This window comes from Drosophila erecta, unplaced genomic scaffold, assembly GCF_003286155.1.
Source record: "Drosophila erecta strain 14021-0224.00,06,07 unplaced genomic scaffold, DereRS2 tig00000321-arrow-arrow-pilon, whole genome shotgun sequence".
Taxonomy (NCBI): Eukaryota; Metazoa; Arthropoda; class Insecta; order Diptera; family Drosophilidae; genus Drosophila; species Drosophila erecta.
Window position 1 is genome coordinate 715,022 of NW_020825222.1, and position 21,960 is coordinate 736,981.

Below are 21,960 nucleotides of genomic sequence, written 5' to 3' on the forward strand. Positions count from 1 at the left end.
AATTCCATTATTTCTTGTAGCAGTGTTTTCCATTAAACGAACTAACGAAGAATAATAACATAACCAGGTTTTTTCTATTTCCGAATCATTAATAAGAGACAATTCTAGATGAAAAATAATTCAATTTTTTATGCTAGACATTTCTCAGTATTACTTGATCGAAAAAGAAAATATTTATCTTCGTTTTTCACATCCAAGAATGAGATAATGTTTTTCAAATAATATTATGAATACAAAAATTATTATTTTATCCAATAATATACCGCTTATAAAATTTATAAACAACTTAATTAGCATAGTCTTACAACCCTCAACCATATGTAGTCCAAGCAGCACTATAAAATTAATTAAAGTACATAACAGCATGGACTGCGATATGCGTTCAAAATGTCGATGTTCATATGTCCTGGAGTTAACACGATTTTTTTTTTTTTTTTTTTTTTTATATTGCAGTATCATTATTTACATCTGCCCAGAAGGGCAATCAATTAAATTTTGTGGTACGTTGGCGGTTATGTAGATTCCCTAATTGCTGCGAAATGTCTTAGTTTCATATAAGCATTATGTATCATATAATCTGGTTATTTACGGTTTATATTTAACTATGTTTGGGCGATACATACTGCAATTTATATTCGCAACGCATGTATATTATGGTCCATATACACACAAAGTTCACCATTTTATATTACAAATTATTTTGATAACCATTATTTTAAAGTTTAAATTCGGTTTCCATTTTCGAATTTGATATCTTCGATCTCCAATATTCGAAGTTTTATTTTTACATTTTAAAGCCACATATTTTTTATTATTTTTTTATTGTTTATTTTTTATGTATATAAATATAAAAACCCATCATCTTCATTTTATTTTGATTTTAACTTTTATTTTAATATATATTTATATATATATTTTCTTATTTTGATTCAACTGAATCGTTTTGTTCTATATTCATATCATTTGGTAATTTGGTAATCTGGTAAATTTGATAATATTTTAATATAAATTTGGTAAATTTTTTAATTTGGTAAGTAAATAGCGACCGGCGGTGTGTACAAAGGGCAGGGACGTAATCAATGCAAGTTCATGTGAACAGTTTCAGTTCACAATCCCAAGCATGAAAGCGGTTCAGCGGTTTACCCGGACCTCTCGGTCTAGGAAACATTATTGTAGCGCGCGTGCATCTAAGGGCATCACAGACCTGTTATTGCTCAATCTCATTATTGCTAGACGCAATTTGTCCATTTAAGAAGGTAGTGTCCTTATAATGAGACAAACCAACAGGTACGGCTCCTCTTACATATACACATTCAAACACAATAAACATTTTACTGCCACCATGAATGAAGGCTATATAAGCTTCAGCACCATAATCCTGAAGATATCTATTATCACTCCACGAACTAAGAACGGCCATGCACCACCACCCATAGATTCGAGAAAGAGCTATCAATCTGTCTTACACACTTATGCTCGCACCTGGTAAGTTTTCCCGTGTTGAGTCAAATTAAGCCGCAGGCTCCACCAAGGGTGGTGCCCTTCCGTCAATTCCTTTAAGTTTCATCTTTGCAACCATACTTCCCCCGGAGCCCAAAAGCTTTGGTTTCCCGGGAAGCGACTGAATGAATGATCGATAAAAGTAGCTACACCCAATTGCTAGCTGGCATCTTTTATGGTTAGAACTAGGGCGGTATCTGATCGCCTTCGAACCTCTAACTTTCGTTCTTGATTAATGAAAACATCTTTGGCAAATGCTTTCGCTTAAGTTAGTCTTACGACGGTCCAAGAATTTCAGCTCTAGCGTCGTAATACTAATTCCCCCAAACTGCTTCCATTAATCATTACCTCTTGATCTGAAATCCAATGAAAGCAGAACAGAGGTCTTATTTCATTATCCCATGCACAGAATAATCAGGCATTTGAAGCCTGCTTTAAGCACTCTTATTTGTTCAAAGTAATAGTAACGGCCCACAATAACACTCGTTTAAGAGCACTAATGCAGGTTTTAAATAGGAGGAACATATGAAAAAATACAAGTATTTAATCACATATAAGAACTCCACCGGTAATACGCTTACCACAATTGTAAGTTGTACTACCCGCATGAAGCACAAGTTCAATTACGAACGTTTTAACCGCAACAACTTTAATATACGCTATTGGAGCTGGAATTACCGCGGCTGCTGGCACCAAACTTGCCTTCCAATTGGTCCTTGTTAAATGATTTAAAGTGTATTCATTCCAATTACAGGGCCTCGGATATGAGTCCTGTATTGTTATTTTTCGTCACTACCTCCCCGAGCTGGGAGTGGGTAATTTACGCGCCTGCTGCCTTCCTTAGATATTGTAGCCGTTTCTCAGGCTCCCTCTCCGGAATCGAACCCTGATTGCCCGTTACCCGTTGCAACCATGGTAGTCCTAGATACTACCATCAATAGTTGATAGGGCAGACATTTGAAAGATCTGTCGTCGGTACAAGACCATACGATCTGCATGTTATCTAGAGTTCAACCAATATAACGATCTTGCGATCACTTGGTTTTAGCCTAATAAAAGCACATGTCCCATAAGGTTGATGTTTTAATTGCATGTATTAGCTATAGAATTACCACAATTATCCAAGTAACTGTTAACGATCTAAGGAACCATAACTGATATAATGAGCCTTTTGCGGTTTCACTTTTAGTTCGTTAATACTTAGACATGCATGGCCTAATCTTTGAGACAAGCATATAACTACTGGCAGGATCAACCAGAATAATGTTTCTTTCTTCATATTCCATTCATATTTTTCGAATTGAAATAAACAATATAAATTTTATTGATTTCCATTTTATATAATTCCATTTATTTTATCATATTGAAAAGTACTTCAATATTTTGCCTTTCGGTAACATTTTATTTCTCTTTTAATTCAATTTTATTTTTATATAGCATTCGTGTTCGTATATTCCATTATATTTTTATACTTGCTTCACCATATAATAATATTCATATAATATATATTTCTATAATTTTGTATTTATATTATACATATTTCATTCTAAAATATCATTTTGTTTCCAACATACATAATTATTGTATCCACACATGTACAATTTTTGTTTACCAATATAAATATTGAGTTAAATCACTTGCAATTTGATGATAAATTAAAAATTTCTCTTTATCCGTATAACTCTATGGTAATACATAACGTAAAACCGAGCGCATATGATTTCTATATTAAAAGTTTTGTAATTTTTCCATCATGTAATAAATATGAATATATATATTATACCGCGTTAACGATATAATTTTCCAACTTAAAGGTAGTTCAAGTGGGTGGTTTCTTCGGAGTCATCTGCGCTGTAGGATGTTGTCAAGGAGGATGATTGCAAATTGGTTCTGGTGGTTCTTCAGCTTCTCCAGGTGCCTCCTGCTAGCTTTCCTGGATTCCTCGGCGACACTTTCCATTTTGAGGTCCCTTTTGATTGTGGTGTTCCTCACGTAGTAAGGACTGTTGAGGATAAATCTTAGAATGCGGCATTCTGCTCTCTGTAGTTTTTTGATATTTGTAGGAGAGGCAGTGCCCCACAGCTCAATGTAGTTTGTATCTAGTGGGTAGCGTGCTTCGTCTGCCCAGGAGCCATGTCATAGAGCGGCATTTGTGCCTCATGAGTTTTACTTTTTCCCCTATGTGGTCCTTCCATGTGAGACGCTTGTCCAGGGTTAGTCCCAGGTACTTGGCCTTCACATTGGATGGTATGTTGGTGCCGTTGATGTGGACGGGTGGACAGTTGCCTGGTCTGAGTGTAAACGTGACGTAGGTGGATTTGTCAGCGTTTATGGTGATGTTCCACCTTTTCAGCCATGACTGAATCGTGTCCAGCTCGTGTTGCAGCCCTTGCGCTGCCTGAGGAGGAGTTGCGTCAGAGCACAGGAGCGCTGTGTCGTCCGCGTAGGTGCATGTCAATATTCTGTTGTCTTCATATACTGGCATATCTGAGGTGAATATGTTGTACAGCACAGGACCGAGTACGCTGCCCTGGGGTACTCCAGCTCTCACCACGTGTAGGTGTGATTTGGAGTTACTGCTCCTCACGGAAAGCCTCCTCTCTTCGACGTATGCCTTAAGGAACATGTAGTATGGGGTCGGTAACTGTTGCTTCAGCTTGAATAGCAGGCCGAGGTGCCACACTCTGTCGAAAGCCTACCTCACATCCAGAAAGACTGCTGCGCAATATTTCTTGTTTTCGAAGGCATCCAAGACCCTGGAGACGACCCGGTGGCACTGCTGAATGTCGCCATGTCCTTGCCTGAAACCGAACTGGTGGTCGGGGATGATCCTCTTTTCCTCCAGAATGGTCAGCAACCTCTTGAGGAACAGCTTCTCCAGGATTTTTGACAGGATGGCGAGTAGACTGATGGGCCTGTATGAGCCTAGCTGGGCTTCTGGCTAGCCCGGCTTGTGAATGAGGATAACCTCAGCGCACTTCCAATGAGAAGGAAAGTGTCCCAGTCTTAAGCATTGGTTCATCAGAGCCTTGACGAACTCTGTGCAGTTCGCTGGGAGTAGCTTGAGGGCAGCTGCGTCGATTTTGTCATGGGCAGGAGATTTGGTGAGCTTCAAGCACGAAATCTCATCCACAATCTCCTGACTACCTATCTCTGCGATAGGCAGGTCCATCGGGCAGGCTGCGTCAACGAACTGCTTCGTCTCTTCAACGTCTTCGTCATCACATAGGGCGAATGGCTGGAAACTGGTTTCCAGATGGTCGGCAAACGCATCCGCTTTCTCTTGGCTTGACCGGCACCATACACCTGCAGCTGCACAGGCCTCTTCAGGTATTTGGTGGCGTTCCAGATGTTGTGCTCAGCATTGCCAGATTCCAGTTCTACTAGGTATACCTCGAGCGCCTTGCTTCTCGAGTCATGAAGCATCTGTTTGAGCAGCTTACAGGCTCTGTTGTAGGCCCTCTTGTCAGACGGAGCTCTGCTAGACTGCCAGACTCTCCTCAGCCTCCTTTTCTCCGATACCATCGACGCCAGTTCAGTCGACCATAGATGGTTGTCCCTGCGGGCCACTTGGAGTCTCCCACTGTTGGTACGAGGTGTGGGTGTGGCCAACCTTGCCGCCTGCTGGATTTTGCCAGTAAGGCTAGCACGGCATCGTCAATGTCTCCTCCAGTGCTGATAGCCGGATGTGGGTCAACGTTTTCTTCAAGCCAGCTTTTAAACAGTTGTGCCGGTATTTCGCCTGATCAGTTTGGTGACTCCGGAAGTCCTTAGGAAGGAGGTCCTAAGTAGTATCCTGACCATGCTGTGGTCAGAGCACAGCTCGTAGCACCCAACTGTAGATACTTTCGCCGTGTCGATGCCTCTACTGATGCCTAGATCAAGGAGGTCCGGTATTTTGTTAGGGTCACTCGGCCAGTATGTCGGCTCTCCCGTTGTGTGCAGATTGCAGCCCAACTCTCTGACGCACCTCAGCAGAGTGCTGCCCTTGGGGTTGACAATCCTGGAGCCCCACCATGGGTCCCATTTGGGACCCAAGTTTTTCAGCTGCAATGACAACTCGGGATGGCTAACTGTGTAACGCGGGGGCAAGTATGCTGCCGCGATACAAATTTGGCCCGAATGTGTCAGCAGCTGAATCCTGGCGCATTGCATCCAGTCCAGCTGCACCGGCTCCATCTCCTCGTACAGTAATCCACTTCGCACGATTACTGTGGCTCCACCTCTGATCCTGTCCGCCGGGTGCAAGGCGTTGACCACCTCGTAGCCAGGATTTTTAAGTGAGACCACGTTGTAAAGTGGGTCTCGCTGACCAGCCTCACATCCACCTGGTTGGTCTTCAGGTAGAGCTCCACTTCTGGCTTGTTCCTCACCAAGCCGTTCGCATTCCAGATAACTATTTGTGTGTTCATGGCATGGTTCTCTGGCAGGAGAACATGGCCATCACCATGTCTTTAAACTGGGAGAACATTGAGGCCATCATGTTCTCCATGCGCCTCATTATTCTCTCCTCCAACGCTGCCTCCTTGTCAATGAGACCTTGTTGGTTGAAGATGTATTTGGGTTGCTGTTGCTGGGGGTATCCTCCCCTGGTGACGTCAGCGTAGCTAAAGCCAGAGAATGTGGCGTTGTTGGTTGTCGCTGGTGGTGTGTATGCCTCTTTCGGTGGTGGAGTCATTGCCTTCGCTTTTGGCTTGGGGGAAGCCCTCTTCTTGGCCACGATATATACACGGCAGCCTTGGTATGACGCAGTGTGCGCCTCCCCGCAGTTACCGCATGTAGCAGGAGCGTCTTTCGCCTTAGTGCACTCGATAGAGGCATGCCCTTCACCGCACTTTGCGCAAGTGTACTGCAGTCTGCAGTACCTCTTGGTATGCCCGAAAGCCTGGCAGCGGTAGCACTGCACCAGGTCATTGAACTTTCTGGGCTCCTCGGTGGAGACCACAGCGTGGGAGAGCCTGTTGATCTTGAACAACTTTTTGTTGTTGCTTGAAGGCTACAAGTTTACAAAGAACATAGCCATAGGGTTCTTTGAGGTTCTTGAGATGGCGTTCTTGATGTCTCGAACAATGTGTACGAGCCCCTTTAGTTCTTCAGTGATGAAGTCAACTGGCGTTGTTGAATGTAGCCCCTTATTTACCACGCGAAAAGCTCGGTTTTCCTTGAGCTGGAAAGTCCTGAAGGCCATGTTGTGGTTGTCCATGTGGTTGACAATTATCCGATATGTCGAGTTGTCTTTCGGCATAATTCTTACGCTACCTCCTCTGGTAAGCGAAGCTACCTGGCTCGGTGACTTCTCCAAGGTCAGCTAGCATGTCTACGATGCTGTGCACCCCAGGTATTATGAGGGGAGGGGACTTGGGTACAGCGGCCTGCACTGGTATCGCTGGTTCCTTGGTAACAACGTCCTCTTCGATAGGCAGTGCAGCGAATCGGTTGGTATTTGACAGCAGCTCCTCAGCATCGCTGACCTCATTGACTTTGGCCAGCTTAGCTGCCTTTTTCTTTTGGGGCTCGGTGAACTGTCGTACCTCACCTGGTTCCTCGGATTCATTGTCAGATTCACTGGAGCTGGAGCTGGAGCTGCCAGTGGCCGACGTCTTCTTCTTTATGTGTTTTAGTACCTTGGGAACTTTGGGGTTTACAGTTGTGGCTACGTTAGGTGGCTCCTTGCGCTTGCCTGCATACTTAGGCACCAGCGTTTGCCAACCATTTTTCTTAGAAGTGGCAAAGCCACATTATCCACTTCCATAGCGTTTTTGCCCATGGGAACTGCGTGCAGTAGCACGTGTCTTTAAGATTTTTGCTTTTTCTGTATGAGTGTGTGTGTAATTGTCAGGCGCAACCACCTATGTCGAAACTGGTTGTGGTTATCGGATTCAGTTTAGCCAGTACACACACCACTGGAACAGCTGTTCCACCAGCTGAGTAGGCGACGACTGGTGACACCAGTCAGCTGATTTGCTAGCTACGTGCACTTTTACAAATAAGTTAAATACCATCTGGAGCCAAAGGACAAGTTGCATAAACTTGCGTTCGTGTATCACACGCACTCCAGGACGTGGCCCAACTTTCTGTACGTTTTTAAAGATTCCAGGTTAACTTTTTCACAGCTAAAATCACTCAGAGAATTAACACTTTATTCGTAGGCACGTCAGCACTCGACGAGAGTTAGGAAGTGACTGGGAGCCAGGCCATGGAGCGGCTTTTGTGCCTCATGAGTTTTACTTTTTCCCCTATGTGGTCCTTCCATGTGAGACGCTTGTCCAGGGTTAGTCCCAGGTACTTGGCCTTCGCATTGGACGGTATGTTGGTGACGTTGATGTGGACGGGTGGACAGTTGCCTGGTCTGAGTTTAAACGTGACGTAAGTGGATTTGTCAGTGTTTATGGTGATGTTCCACCTTTTCAGCCATGACTGGGGTACTCCGGCTCTCACCACGTGTTGGGGTTATTTGGAATTATTGCTCCTCACGTAGAACCTCCTGTCTTCGACGTATGCCTTAAGGAACATGTAGTATGGGGTCGGTAACTGTTGCTTCAGCTTGAATAGCAGGCCGAGGTGCCACACCCTGTCGAAAGTCTGCCTGCATCCAAGGCATCCAAGACCCTGGAGACGACCCGGTGGCACTTCTGAATGGCGCCATGTCCTTGCCTGAAACCGAACTGGTGGTCGGGGATGATCCTCTTTTCCTCCAGGATGGTCAGCAGCCTCTTGAGGAACAGCTTCTCCAGGATTTTTGACAAGATGGCGAGTAGACTGATGGGCCTGTACGAGCTTAGCTCGGCTTCTGCCTTGCCCGGCTTGTGAACCTCAGCGCACTTCCACTGAGAAGGAAAGTGTCCCAGTCTTAAGCATTGGTTCATCAGAGCCTTGGGGAACTCTACAGTTCGCTGGGAGTAGCTTGAGGGCAGATGCGTCGATTTTGTCATGGCCAGGAGATTTGGTGAGCTTCAAGCACGAAATCTCATCCACAATCTCCTGACTACCTATCTCTGCGATAGGCAGGTCCATCGGGCAGGCTGCGTCAACGAACTGCTTCGTCTCTTCAACGTCTTCGTCATCACATAGGGCGAATGGCTGGAAACTGGTTTCCAGATGGTCGGCAAACGCATCCGCTTTCTCTTGGCTTGACCGGCACCATACACCTGCAGCTGCACCCTCCGCACAGGCCTCTTCAGGTATTTGGTGGCGTTCCAGATGTTGTGCTCAGCATTGCCAGGCTCCAGTTCTACTAGGTACTCCTCGAGGCATGAAGACGCTGTTTGTGCTTCTTACCGGTTCTGTTGTCGCCCTCTTGTCAGACGGAGCTCTGCTAGGTTGCCAGACTCTCCTCAGCCTCCTTTTCTCCGATACCATCGACGCCAGTTCAGTCGACCATAGGTGGTTGTCCCTGCGGGCCACTTGGAGTCTCCCACTGTTGGTACGAAGTGTGGGTGTGGCCAACCTTGCCGCCTGCTGGATTTTGCCAGTAAGACTAGCAACGGCATCGTCAATGTCTTCTCCAGTGCTGATAGCCGGATGTGGGTCAACGTTTTCTTCATGCCAGCTTTAAAACACAGTTGTGTCGGTATTTCGCCTGATCAGTTTGGTGCCTCCGGGAGTCCTTAGGAAGGAGGTCCTAAGTAGTATCCTGATCACTGTAAACGCTTGGCCGCCACAAGCCAGTGGCCTATGGTAACTTTTCTGACACCTCTTGTTAAGCCGAGCTTTTGCTGTCCCTGTGTATACTGAACACCGAGATTAAGTCAGCATTTGCCCTTTTGCTCTATGTGTGGTTTCTGTCCGCACTAAGCTGGCCTTGGGACACTTCCGTTATTATTTGAGAGATGTACCGCCCCAGTCAAACCTGTCAATGTCCTTGAATTGGTATAACTTGGTATTACTCAGGTATGAAGTAATTGGTTATACCAAATTTTCAAATCAAAAATACATAAATGTATAAAACAATTGGTTTGCGATTATATAACAAACTCGTGATACTTTCATCAAGAAGCTTGCATCAAAACCCAATACCATAAGATATAATAAATATATCCGTATAATATCTAGGAAATGATACACGTTTCATTTAATCAAGTAAGTATGGAAACAATAAGAGTAGTGGTATTTCATTGACGATACCAAACCGAGGTCTAATATCTCCCACTTATTCTACACCTCTTATGTCTCCTTACACTGCCAGATTAGAGTCAAGCTCAAAAGCGTCTCCTTTTCCCGCTAATTATTCCAAGCCCGTTCCCTCTGCTGTGGTTTCGCTAGATAGTAGATAGGGACAGTGTGTATGAATCGGATCCCTCCGAACTTGTTTTACGTGGCGTTTTTCACATTGAAGGGATTACAACCACGACACCCTATACACTCACAAGTAAGCATATGATGCATGTGTCCAGATACGCTAGACAAACGTCCCGGTCTGGAAGCTATAGCTATGTACATAGAAACCACCCCGGTAGCAATTCGACTGCTTGCTTGCCGGGCAACCACACGCCCGCTAACCACACGGCGAAGCGTCAGGCTAAGTGCCCCCTCTTCTGCGGAACGCCAACTCAGCGAACACAGCCAGCCGTTGGTTTCTCTCCCGATCCTCCAGGATTCTTTCAAATGTCCAGTCTAGGGGGCAGGCGCACAACACGTGCACCCAATCCTCGTATGGATCACCACATGCGCAAGCAGTGGTATCGCTGAGGGCTCTCCCATGCAGAAATGCGTTGAACGACCCAGTGAGCAAGAAAGACGCCATCATCGAGAAACTAAAATTTGGATCCCGATAGACAAGGGTGACGTCCGGGATGAACCTGTGCGTCATCCCATCTGCTTTGCCAACTCAATAGCAAGCATTCCTCTAGGCGAATCTCTTTTGCTCCCGGCTTAGACGCGCAATGTCCTCGCCATAGAGCCAGTCGTTCTCCTCCAGCGGGTATCCACGCTTCAGCTTGTAATTGACCGCTAATTTCTTAGCGGCCAAGTCAAGCGGGGGGCTCCAGCAAGAACCTGCAGTGCCGCGGTGGACACTGTTCGGCATTACCGATAGACATCCAAGCAGGATCAGTTTATGGCAGGAGGACAGTCGCCTCCTGGCAGCTACCTGTGCGGCGGTGTCATACCATACCGAGGCACCAAGCAGCACACAAGGTGCCATGAGTCCCGCATATATGGTCCGCCTGGCTCGAGAACTGAAGCCCCAGTCGACTCGTAGCACACGCACCAATACTCCAACGACTCGGGTCATCCGCTGGCGAAGCGAAGCTATGTGCGTGAGGAATTTCATTCCTTCACTGACCGTGATGCCAAGGTACCGACAGCTTCGCTCCAGCGAATCTTACCGTAGGCGCACGTTTCAAGGCACCTTTGAGCAGCATTATTACCGTCTTGCTGGTTGAAACGGCAACGCCTATTTCCACTCCCCACGTTTAAACGATGGACATCAGTTGCGCTCCTCTAGCACGGCTCGGGAAATTCCCTCGATGAGAAGAAGCAGGTCATCCGCGTATGCACTTAGCAGGCAATACGGCTCGAGGCGCTGAAGCAGTACGTCCATCACCATGTCCCAAATAAATGGGCCGCTGATTGACCCCGGCGGGCAACCTCTAGTTACCGGCACATTCACTGCACCGGAACTGCTTCGGATTACTGCTCTTCGGCCGGCGAAAAAGCTCTGCTACAAGCTTATTTCCCGTCACTGACAGTAAGTAGATAGAGACAGTAGGAATCTCGTTAATCCATTTATGCGCGTCACTAATTCGATTTTTTTTTTTTTTTTTTTTAGTATTACAGTATCTTTATATACATCTGACCAGGGGGCAATCAATTAAATTTTGTGGTACGTTGGCGGTTATGTAGATTCCCTAGGCAATCTTATATTTGTTGACCCTGCTAACATCAGAGTATTCCTTTAGGGAATCCGGAAAGGTAGGTCAAGTGGGTGGTGTCTTCAGAGCCTTCTGCGCTGTTGTCAAGGAGGTTGATTGCAAGTTGGTTCTGGTGGTTCTCCAGCAGTTTGTAGGGGAGGCAGTGCCCCACAGCTCAATGCCGTATGTCCAAGCCGGCTTTATGATGGCTTTGTAGATCAGTAGATTGTGTCTCGTGAGTAGCGTGCTTCGTCTGCCCAGGAGCCAGCGCAGAGACTAGCTGCGGATATTGGTACGGCCTGTTGAGAAGTTTGCGTGTCCCCACCATAAATTTTCAAGGTCCGAGGAGAAAATATCGACACAACAGTATATGTCATGCTCTTCTAGCCCATCTACCATATCTCTCTGCGAAAGACTTCCATGGTAGTACGGCTATAAAACAGAAAAGAAAACTCTTCCGATATCTCTCGACGGCTTCTTTATGGTCGTTCCTGTTGCCAGGATGAGCACGAGGCCCATATTTAATAACAAACGGATACTCAACAGGTTACGGAATGGGAACAGTATTCCCTTTCGTTCAAAATTATTCAAGTGTATTATTTTCGCTTTGTTTATATAATTTGGCATTTTTGTTTTACTTGAAAATTTTCGGCTTTCGCCTTGAGCTTAAGACCGACTAACTCGTGATCAACCACTGTTCACACGAAACCCTTCTCCACTTCAGTCCTCCAAGGTCTCATTCGATTATTTGCTACTACCACCAAGATCTGTACCAATGGAAGCTCCATGCAGGCTTACGCTAAACACTTCTACGCTTAACATTGTACCTTCCTACTCACTAAAGTTTCAAAATGTATACCACAAGTAATATAAATCATCTACTTTAGCGGTAATGTATAGGTATACAACTTAAGCGCCATCCATTTTAAGGGCTAGTTGCTGTTTTAAGCAACCAACGCCTTTCATGGTATCTGCATGAGTTGTTAATTTGGGCACCGTAACATTACGTTTGGTTCATCCCACAGCGCCAGTTCTGCTTACGAAAAGTGGCCCACTGGGCACATTATATCATAACCTTGAACTTCATATCAAGAAAGTTAAGGTTCTTATCCATTTAAAGTTTGAGAATAGGTTAAGATCGTTTCGACCCTAAGGCCTCTAATCATTCGCTTTACCAGATAAGATTATTTTATATAATATTAAAATGCACCAGCTATCCTGAGGGAAACTTCGGAAGGAACTAGATGGTTCGATTGGTCTTTCGACCCTATACTCAATTCTGACAATCAATTTTCACGTCAGAACTGTTTCGGTCTGTGATCAAGTATAGTTCACCATCTTTCGGGTCACAGCATATATGCTCAAGGTACGTTCCACTTAGAGGCATAAATAATATAAATATACATTATACATAACTATATAGAACGCCCCGGGTTTGTTTTAATTAGCTATAAATAGTTAAAACACTAATCCCATTATTAGTCATTATTAGGCACCCTCTATGGGTAAATGGCCTATTTTAAGATGGACTTAAATCGTTAATTTCTCATACTAGAATTCACTGCATCTCCCATTTGCCATATAGACAAAGTGACTTCGTGCTGAACTGTTTTCTTTTCGCTCGCCGCTACTAAGAAAATCCTTGTTAGTTTCTTTTCCTCCCCTAATTAATATGCTTAAATTCAGGGGGTAGTCCCATATGAGTTGAGGTTGTATATAACTTTTTCTTGCCATTAATTCTTTATATATAATGATAAGAAAATTTTATTAAATTCGTTATAAAATTTCCATTATTTCTTGTAGCAAAGTGTTTTCCATTAAACGAACCAACGAAGAATAATAACATAACCAAGTTTTTTCTATTTCCAAATCATTAATAAGAGACAATTCTAGATTTTAAAGTTTTAATTCGATTTCCAATTTCGAATTTGATATCTTCGATTTCCAATTTTCATTTTTTTTTTTTAAATTTTAAAGCCACATATATATAATATTTTTTTTTTTGTGCCCGCTATTACACAGCATTTTGTAATGTTAAAATCTTATCATATAAATAAAAACCCATCATCTTCATTTTATTTTGATTTTAACATTTATTTTAATATATATTTATATATATTTTTTTTTATTTTGATTCAATTGAATCGTTTTGTTCTATAATCATATCATATCATGCGCTTTGCTTTTGTAATTCGGTAAATTTGGTAATCTGGTAAATTTGATAATATGGTAATATAAATTTTTTAAATTTTTTAATTTGGTAATTTGGTAAGTAATTTTGGTAAATTCAAAATGTATTTGTATTATAACAAACGGTAAGGATTTTATACAATAATGATCCTTCCGTAGGTTCACCTACGGAAACCTTGTTACGACTTTTACTTCCTCTAAATAATCAAGTTCGGTCAACTTTTGCGAAACAACCGTAACACGCAAGGCGTCAGAGACCTCACTAAATAATTCAATCCGTAGTAGCGACGGGTGGTGTGTACAAAGGGCAGGGACGTAATCAATGCAAGTTCATGTGAACAGTTTCAGTTCACAATCCCAAGCATGAAAGCGGTTCAGCGGTTTACCCGGACCTCTCGGTCTAGGAAATAGTATTGTAGCGCGCGTGCATCTAAGGGCATCACAGACCTGTTATTGCTCAATCTCATTATTGCTAGACGCAATTTGTCCATTTAAGAAGGTAGTGTCCTTATAATGAGACAAACCAACAGGTACGGCTCCTCTTACATAAACACATTCAAACACAATAAACATTTTACTGCCACCATGAATGAAGGCTATATAAGCTTCAGCACCATAATCCTGAAGATATCTATTATCACTCCACGAACTAAGAACGGCTATGCACCACCACCCATAGATTCGAGAAAGAGCTATCAATCTGTCTTACACACTTATGTTCGCACCTGGTAAGTTTTCCCGTGTTGAGTCAAATTAAGCCGCAGGCTCCACCAAGGGTGGTGCCCTTCCGTCAATTCCTTTAAGTTTCAGCTTTGCAACCATACTTCCCCCGGAGCCCAAAAGCTTTGGTTTCCCGGGAAGCGACTGAATGAATGATCGATAAAAGTAGCTACACCCAATTGCTAGCTGGCATCTTTTATGGTTAAAACTAGGGCGGTATCTGATCGCCTTCGAACCTCTAACTTTCGTTCTTGATTAATGAAAACATCTTTGGCAAATGCTTTCGCTTAAGGTAGTCTTACGACGGTCCAAGAATTTCACCTCTAGCGTCGTAATACTAATTCCCCCAAATTGCTTCCATTAATCATTACCTCTTGATCTGAAATCCAATGAAAGCAGAACAGAGGTCTTATTTCATTATCCCAAGCACATAATAATCAGGCATTTGAAGCCTGCTTTAAGCACTCTTATTTGTTCAAAGTAATAGTACCGGCCCACAATAACACTCGTTTAAGAGCACTAATGCAGGTTTTTAAATAGGAGAACATATGAAAAAATACAAGTATTTAATCACATATAAGAACTCCACCGGTAATACGCTTACCACAATTGTAAGTTGTACTACCCGCATGAAGCACAAGTTCAACTACGAACGTTTTAACCGCAACAACTTTAATATACGCTATTGGAGCTGGAATTACCGCGGCTGCTGGCACCAGACTTGCCCTCCAATTGGTCCTTGTTAAAGGATTTAAAGTGTACTCATTCCAATTACAGGGCCTCGGCTATGAGTCCTGTATTGTTATTTTTCGTCACTATCTCCCCGAGCCTGCTGGCTTTCTTAGATGTGGTAGCCGTTTCTCAGGCTCCCTCTCCGGAATCGAACCCTGATTCCCCGTTACCCGTTGCAACCATGGTAGTCCTAGATACTACCATCAAAAGATGATAGGGCAGACATTTGAACGATCTGTCGTCGGTACAAGACCATACGATCTGCATGTTATCTAGAGTTCAACCAATATAACGATCTTGTGATCGCTTGGTTTTAGCCTAATAAAAGCACATGTCCCATAAGGTTGATGTTTTAATTGCATGTATAAGCTCTAGAATTACCACAATTATCCAAGTAACTGTTAACGATCTAAGGAACCATAACTGATATAATGAGCCTTTTGCGGTTTCACTTTCAATTCGTGTGTACTTAGACATGCATGGCTTAATCTTTGAGACAAGCATATAACTACTGGCAGGATCAACCAGAATAATCAATATAAATATTATAGATTTCCATTTTATATAATTCCATTTATTTTATCATATTGAAAAGTACTTCAATATTTTGCCTTTCGGTAACATTTTAGTTCTCTTTTAATTCAATTTTTTTTTTATATATCATTCGTATTCGTATATTCCATTATATTTTTATACTTGTTTCACCATATAATAATATTCATATAATTTATATTTCTATAATTTTGTATTTATATTATACATATTTCATTCTAAAATATCATTTTGTTTCCAGCATACATAATTATTGTATCCACACATGGACAATTTTTGTTTAACCAATATAAATATTGAGTTAAATCATTTGCAATTTGATGATAAATTTAAAATTTATCTTTATCCATATAACTCTCTGGTAATACATAACGTAAAACCGAGCGCATATGATTTCTATGTTACAAATTTTGTAATTTTTCCATCATGTAATAAATATATTTTTATATATAAAAATATGCCTCCAAAAATTAACGATAATATATGGAAATGATTTGTTATTCTATGTATAATAGAATAGACTGTTGTTTCCACGATATTATCTAAAGTCGTATATTCCTATTAACCGCGGAGCCAAGTCCCATGTTCATAAGAACTGAGAAACAAATTTGTACGGATAATACTTTATTTGTAAGTAACCAAATTTAAATCATCATGATCCGAAATATATATTTCGAATAATGCATGAGGATGTTACATATAGTAGTATTTGAACCCGCTGTCCTCAAAGCGGATATTTTTAATTCTGTTTGCCACCCAACACGTGTTATTCTCTTATATATTAAGAGAATATACGAATAATACATTTATATATAAATGAATTATTTTTTCCATTATTCATATTTTTTTTTTTTTTTTTTTTTTTATATTACAGTATTTTTATTTACATCTGCCCAGGAGGGCAATTAATTAAATTTTGCGGTACGTTGGCGGTTATGTAGATTCCCTAGGCAATCTTATATTTGTTAGCTAGGGTCATTAGAGGGTTCCTTTAGGGTATCCGGAAAGATAGGTCACGTAGATGGTTTCTTCGGAGTCTTCTGCGCTGTAGGCTGTTGTCAAGGAGGTTGATTGCAAGTTGGTTCTGGTGGTTCTCCAGCTTCTCCAGGTGCCTCCTGCTAGCTTTCCTGGATTCCTCGGCGACACTTTGCAGTTTGAGGTCCCTTTTGATTGTTGTGTTCCTCACGTAGTAAGGACAGTTGAGGATAAATCTTAGAATGCGGCATTCTGCTCTCTATAGTTTTTTGATATTTGTAGGGGAGGCAGTGCCCCACAGCTCAATGCCGTATGTCCAAGCCGGCTTTATGATGGCTTTGTAGAACAGTCGTCTGTATATAGTGGGTAGCGTGCTTCGTCTGCCCAGGAGCCATGTCATAGAGCGGCATTTGTGCCCCATGAGTTTTTCTTTTTCCCCTATGTGGTCCTTCCATGTGAGACGCTTGTCCAGGGTTAGTCCCAGGTACTTGGCCTTCACATTGGACGGTATGTTGGTGCCGTTGATGTGGACGGGTGGACAGTTGCCTGGTCTGAGGGTAAACGTGACGTAGGTGGATTTATTAGCGTTTATGGTGATGTTCCACCTTTTCAGCCATGACTGAATCGTGTCCAGCTCGTGTTGCAGCCCTTGCGCTGCCTGAGTAGGAGTTGCGTCAGAGCACAGGAGCGCTGTGTCGTCCGCGTACGTGCATGTCAATATTCTGTTGTCTTCAGATACTGGCATATCTGAGGTGAATATGTTGTACAGCACAGGACCGAGTACGCTGCCCTGGGGTACTCCAGCTCTCACCACGTGTAGGTGTGATTTGGAGTTACTGCTCCTCACGGCAAACCTCCTCTCTTCGACGTATGCCTTAAGGAACATGTAGTATGGGGTCGGTAACTGTTGCTTCAGCTTGAATAGCAGGCCGAGGTGCCACACCCTGTCGAAAGTCTGCCTCACATCCAGAAAGACTGCTGCGCAATCTTTCTTGTTTTCGAAGGCATCCAAGACCCTGGAGACGACTCGGTGGCATTGCTGAATGTCGCCATGTCCTTGCCTGAAACCGAACTGGTGGTCGGGGATGATCCTCTTTTCCTCCAGAATGGTCAGCAACCTCTTAAGGAACAGCTTCTCCAGGATTTTTGACAGGATGGCGAGTAGACAGATGGGCCTGTATGAGCCTAGCTGGGCGTCTGGCTTGCCCGGCTTGTGAATGAGGATAAGCTCAGCGCACTTCCAATGAGAAGGAAAGTATCCCAGTCTTAAGCATTGGTTCATCAGAGCCGTGACGAACTCTGTGCAGTTCGCTGGGAGTAGCTTGAGGGCAGCTGCGTCGATTTTGTCATGGCCAGGACATGGCTTCAAGCACGAAATCTCATCCACAATCTCCTGACTACCTATCTCTGCGATAGGCAGGTCCATCGGGCAGGCTGCATCAACGAACTGCTTCGTCTCTTCAACGTCTTCGTCATCACATAGGGCGAATGGATGGAAACTGGTTTCCAGATGGTCGGCAAACGCATCCGCTTTCTCTTGGCTTGACCGGCACCATACACCTGCAGCTGCACCCTCCGCACAGGCCTCTTCAGGTATTTGGTGGCGTTCCAGATGTTGTGCTCAGCATTGCCAGGCTCCAGTTCTATTAGGTACTCCTCGAGCGCCTTGCTTCTCGAGTCATGAAGCATCTGTTTGAGCAGCTTACAGGCTCTGTTGTAGGCCCTCTTGTCAGACGGAGCTCTGCTAGACTGCCAGACTCTCCTCAGCCTCCTTTTCTCCGATACCATCGACGCCAGTTCAGTCGACCATAGATGGTTGTCCCTGCGGGCCACTTGGAGTCTCCCACTGTTGGTACGAGGTGTGGGTGTGGCCAACCTTGCCGCCTGCTGGATTTTGCCAGTAAGGCTAGCACGGCATCGTCAATGTCTCCTCCAGTGCTGATAGCCGGATGTGGGTCAACGTTTTCTTCAAGCCAGCTTTTAAACAGTTGTGCCGGTATTTCGCCTGATCAGTTTGGTGACTCCGGAAGTCCTTAGGAAGGAGGTCCTAAGTAGTATCCTGACCATGCTGTGGTCAAAGCACAGCTCGTAGCACCCAACTGTAGATACTTTCGCCGTGTCGATGCCTCTACTGATGCCTAGATCAAGGAGGTCCGGTATTTTGTTAGGGTCACTCGGCCAGTATGTCGGCTCTCCCGTTGTGTGCAGATTGCAGCCCAACTCTCTGACGCACCTCAGCAGAGTGCTGCCCTTGGGGTTGACAATCCTGGAGCCCCACCATGGGTCCCATTTGGGACCCAAGTTTTTCAGCTGCAATGACAACTCGGGATGGCTAACTGTGTAACGCGGGGGCAAGTATGCTGCCGCGATACAAATTTGGCCCGAATGTGTCAGCAGCTGAATCCTGGCGCATTGCATCCAGTCCAGCTGCACCGGCTCCATCTCCTCGTACAGTAATCCACTTCGCACGATTACTGTGGCTCCACCTCTGATCCTGTCCGCCGGGTGCAAGGCGTTGACCACCTCGTAGCCAGGATTTTTAAGTGAGACCACGTTGTAAAGTGGGTCTCGCTGACCAGCAGAGCTCCACTTCTGGCTTGTTCCTCGCCAAGCCGTTCGCATTCCAGATAACTATTTGTGTGTTCATGGCATGGCTCTCTGGCAGGAGAACATGGCCATCACCATGTCTTTAAACTGGGAGAACATTGAGGCCATCATGTTCTCCATGCGCCTCATTATTCTCTCCTCCAACGCTGCCTCCTTGTCAATGAGACCTTGTTGGTTGAAGATGTATTTGGGTTGCTGTTGCTGGGGGTATCCTCCCCTGGTGACGTCAGCGTAGCTAAAGCCAGAGAATGTGGCGTTGTTGGTTGTCGCTGGTGGTGTGTATGCCGGTGGTGGAGTCATTGCCTTCGCTTTTGGCTTGGGGGAAGCCCTCTTCTTGGCCACTATATATACACGGCAGCCTTGGTATGACGCAGTGTGCGCCTCCCCGCAGTTACCGCATATAGCAGGAGCGTCTTTGGCCTTAGTGCACTCGATAGAGGCATGCCCTTCACCGCACTTTGTGCAAGTGTACTGCAGTCTGCAGTACCTCTTGGTATGCCCGAAAGACTGGCAGCGGTAGCACTGCACCAGTTCATTGAACTTTCTAGGCTCCTCGGTGGAGACCACAGCGTGGGAGAGCCTGTTGATCTTGAACAACTTTTTGTTGTTGCTTGAAGGCTCCAAGTTTACAAAGAACATAGCCATAGGGTTCTTTGTGGTTCTTGAGATGGCGTTCTTGATGTCTCGAACAATGTGTCCGAGCCCCTTTAGTTCTTCAGTGATGAAGTCAACTGGCGTTGTTCAATGTAGCCCCTTAATTACCACGCGAAAAGCTCGGTTTTCCTTGAGCTGGAAAGTCCTGAAGGCCATGTTGTGGTTGTCCGATATGCCGAGCTGTCTTTCGGCATAATTCTTACGCTACCTCCTCTGGTAAGCGAAGCTACCTGGCTCGGTGACTTCTCCAAGGTCAGCTAGCATGTCTACGATGCTGTGCACCTTGGTAACAACGTCCTCTTCGATAGGCAGTGCAGCGAATCGGTTGGTATTTGACAGCAGCTCCTCAGCATCGCTGACCTCATTGACTTCGGCCAGCTTAGCTGTCTTTTTCTTTTGGGGCACGGTGAACTGTCGTACCTCACCTGGTTCCTCGGATTCATTGTCAGATTCACTGGAGCTGGAGCTGGAGCTGCCAGTGGGAACTTTGGTTTACAGTTGTGGCTACGTTAGGTGGCTCCTTGCGCTTGCCTGCATACTTCTTAAGCACCAGCGTTTGCCAACAATTTTTCTTAGAAGTGGGCAAAGCCACATTATCCACTTCCATAGCGTTTTTGCCCATGGGAACTGCGTGCATTAGCACGTGTCTTTAAGATTTTTGCTTTTTCTGTTTGAGTGTTTGTGTAATTGTCAGGCGCAACCACCTATGTCGAAACTGGTTGTGGTTATCGGATTCAGTTTAGCCAGTACACACACCACTGGAACAGCTGTTCCACCAGCTGAGTAGGCGACGACTGGTGACACCAGTCAGCTGATTTGCTAGCTACGTGCACTTTTACAAATAAGTTAAATACCATCTGCAGCCAAAGGACACGTTGCATAAACTTGCGTTCGTGTATCACACGCGCTCCAGGACGTGGCCCAACTTTCTGTACGTTTTTAAAGATTCCAGGTTAACTTTTTCACAGCTAAAATCACTCAGAGAATTAACACTTTATTCGTAGGCACGTCAGCACTCGACGAGAGTTAGGAAGTGACTGGGAGCCAGGCCATGGAGCGGCATTTGTGCCTCATGAGTTTTACTTTTTCCCCTATGTGGGCCTTCCATGTGAGACGCTTGTCAAGGGTTAGTCCCAGGTACTTGGCCTTCGCATTGGACGGTATGTTGGTGCCGTTGATGTGGACGGGTGGACAGTTGCCTGGTCTGAGTGTAAACGTGACGTAAGTGGATTTGTCAGCGTTTATGGTGATGTTCCACCTTTTCAGCCATGACTGAATCGTGTACAGCTCGTGTTGCAGCCCTTGCGCTGCCAGAGTAGGAGTTCCGTCAGAGCACCTGAGCGCTGTGTCGTCCGCTTAGGTGCATGTCAATATTCTGTTGTCTTCAGATACTGGCATATCTGAGGTGAATATGTTGTACAGCACAGGACCGAGTACGCTGCCCTGTGGTACTCCGGCTCTCACCACGTGTTGGGGTGATTTGGAGTTACTGCTCCTCACGGAAAACCTCCTCTCTTCGACGTATGCCTTAAGGAACATGTAGTTTGGGGCGGTAACTGTTGCTTCAGCTTGAATAGCAGGCCGAGGCGCCACACCCTGTCGAAAGCCTGCCTCACATCCAGAAAGACTGCTGCGCAATATTTCTTGTTTTCGAAGGCATCCAAGACCCTGGAGACGACCCGGTGGCGCTGCTGAATGGCCCCATGTCCTTGCCTGAAACCGAACTGGTGGTCGGGGATGATCTTCTTTTCCTCCAGAATGGTCAGCAACCTCTTGAGGAACAGCTTCTCCAGGATTTTTGACAGGATGGCGAGTAGACTGATGGGCCTGTATGAGCCTAGCTCGGCTTCTGGCTTGCCCGGCTTGTGAAGGAGGATAACCTCAGCGCACTTCCAATGAGAAGGAAAGTATCCCAGTCTTAAGCATTGGTTCATCAGAGCCGTGACGAACTCTGTGCAGTTCGCTGGGAGTACCTTGAGGGCAGCTGCGTCGATTTTGTCATGGCCAGGAGATTTGGTGAGCTTCAAGCACGAAATCTCATCCAGAATCTCCTGACTACCTATCTCTGCGATAGGCAGGTCCATCGGGCAGCGTGCGTCAACGAACTGCTTCGTCTCTTCAACGTCTTCGTCATCACAAAGGGCGAATGGCTGGAAACTTGTTTCCAGATGGTCGGCAA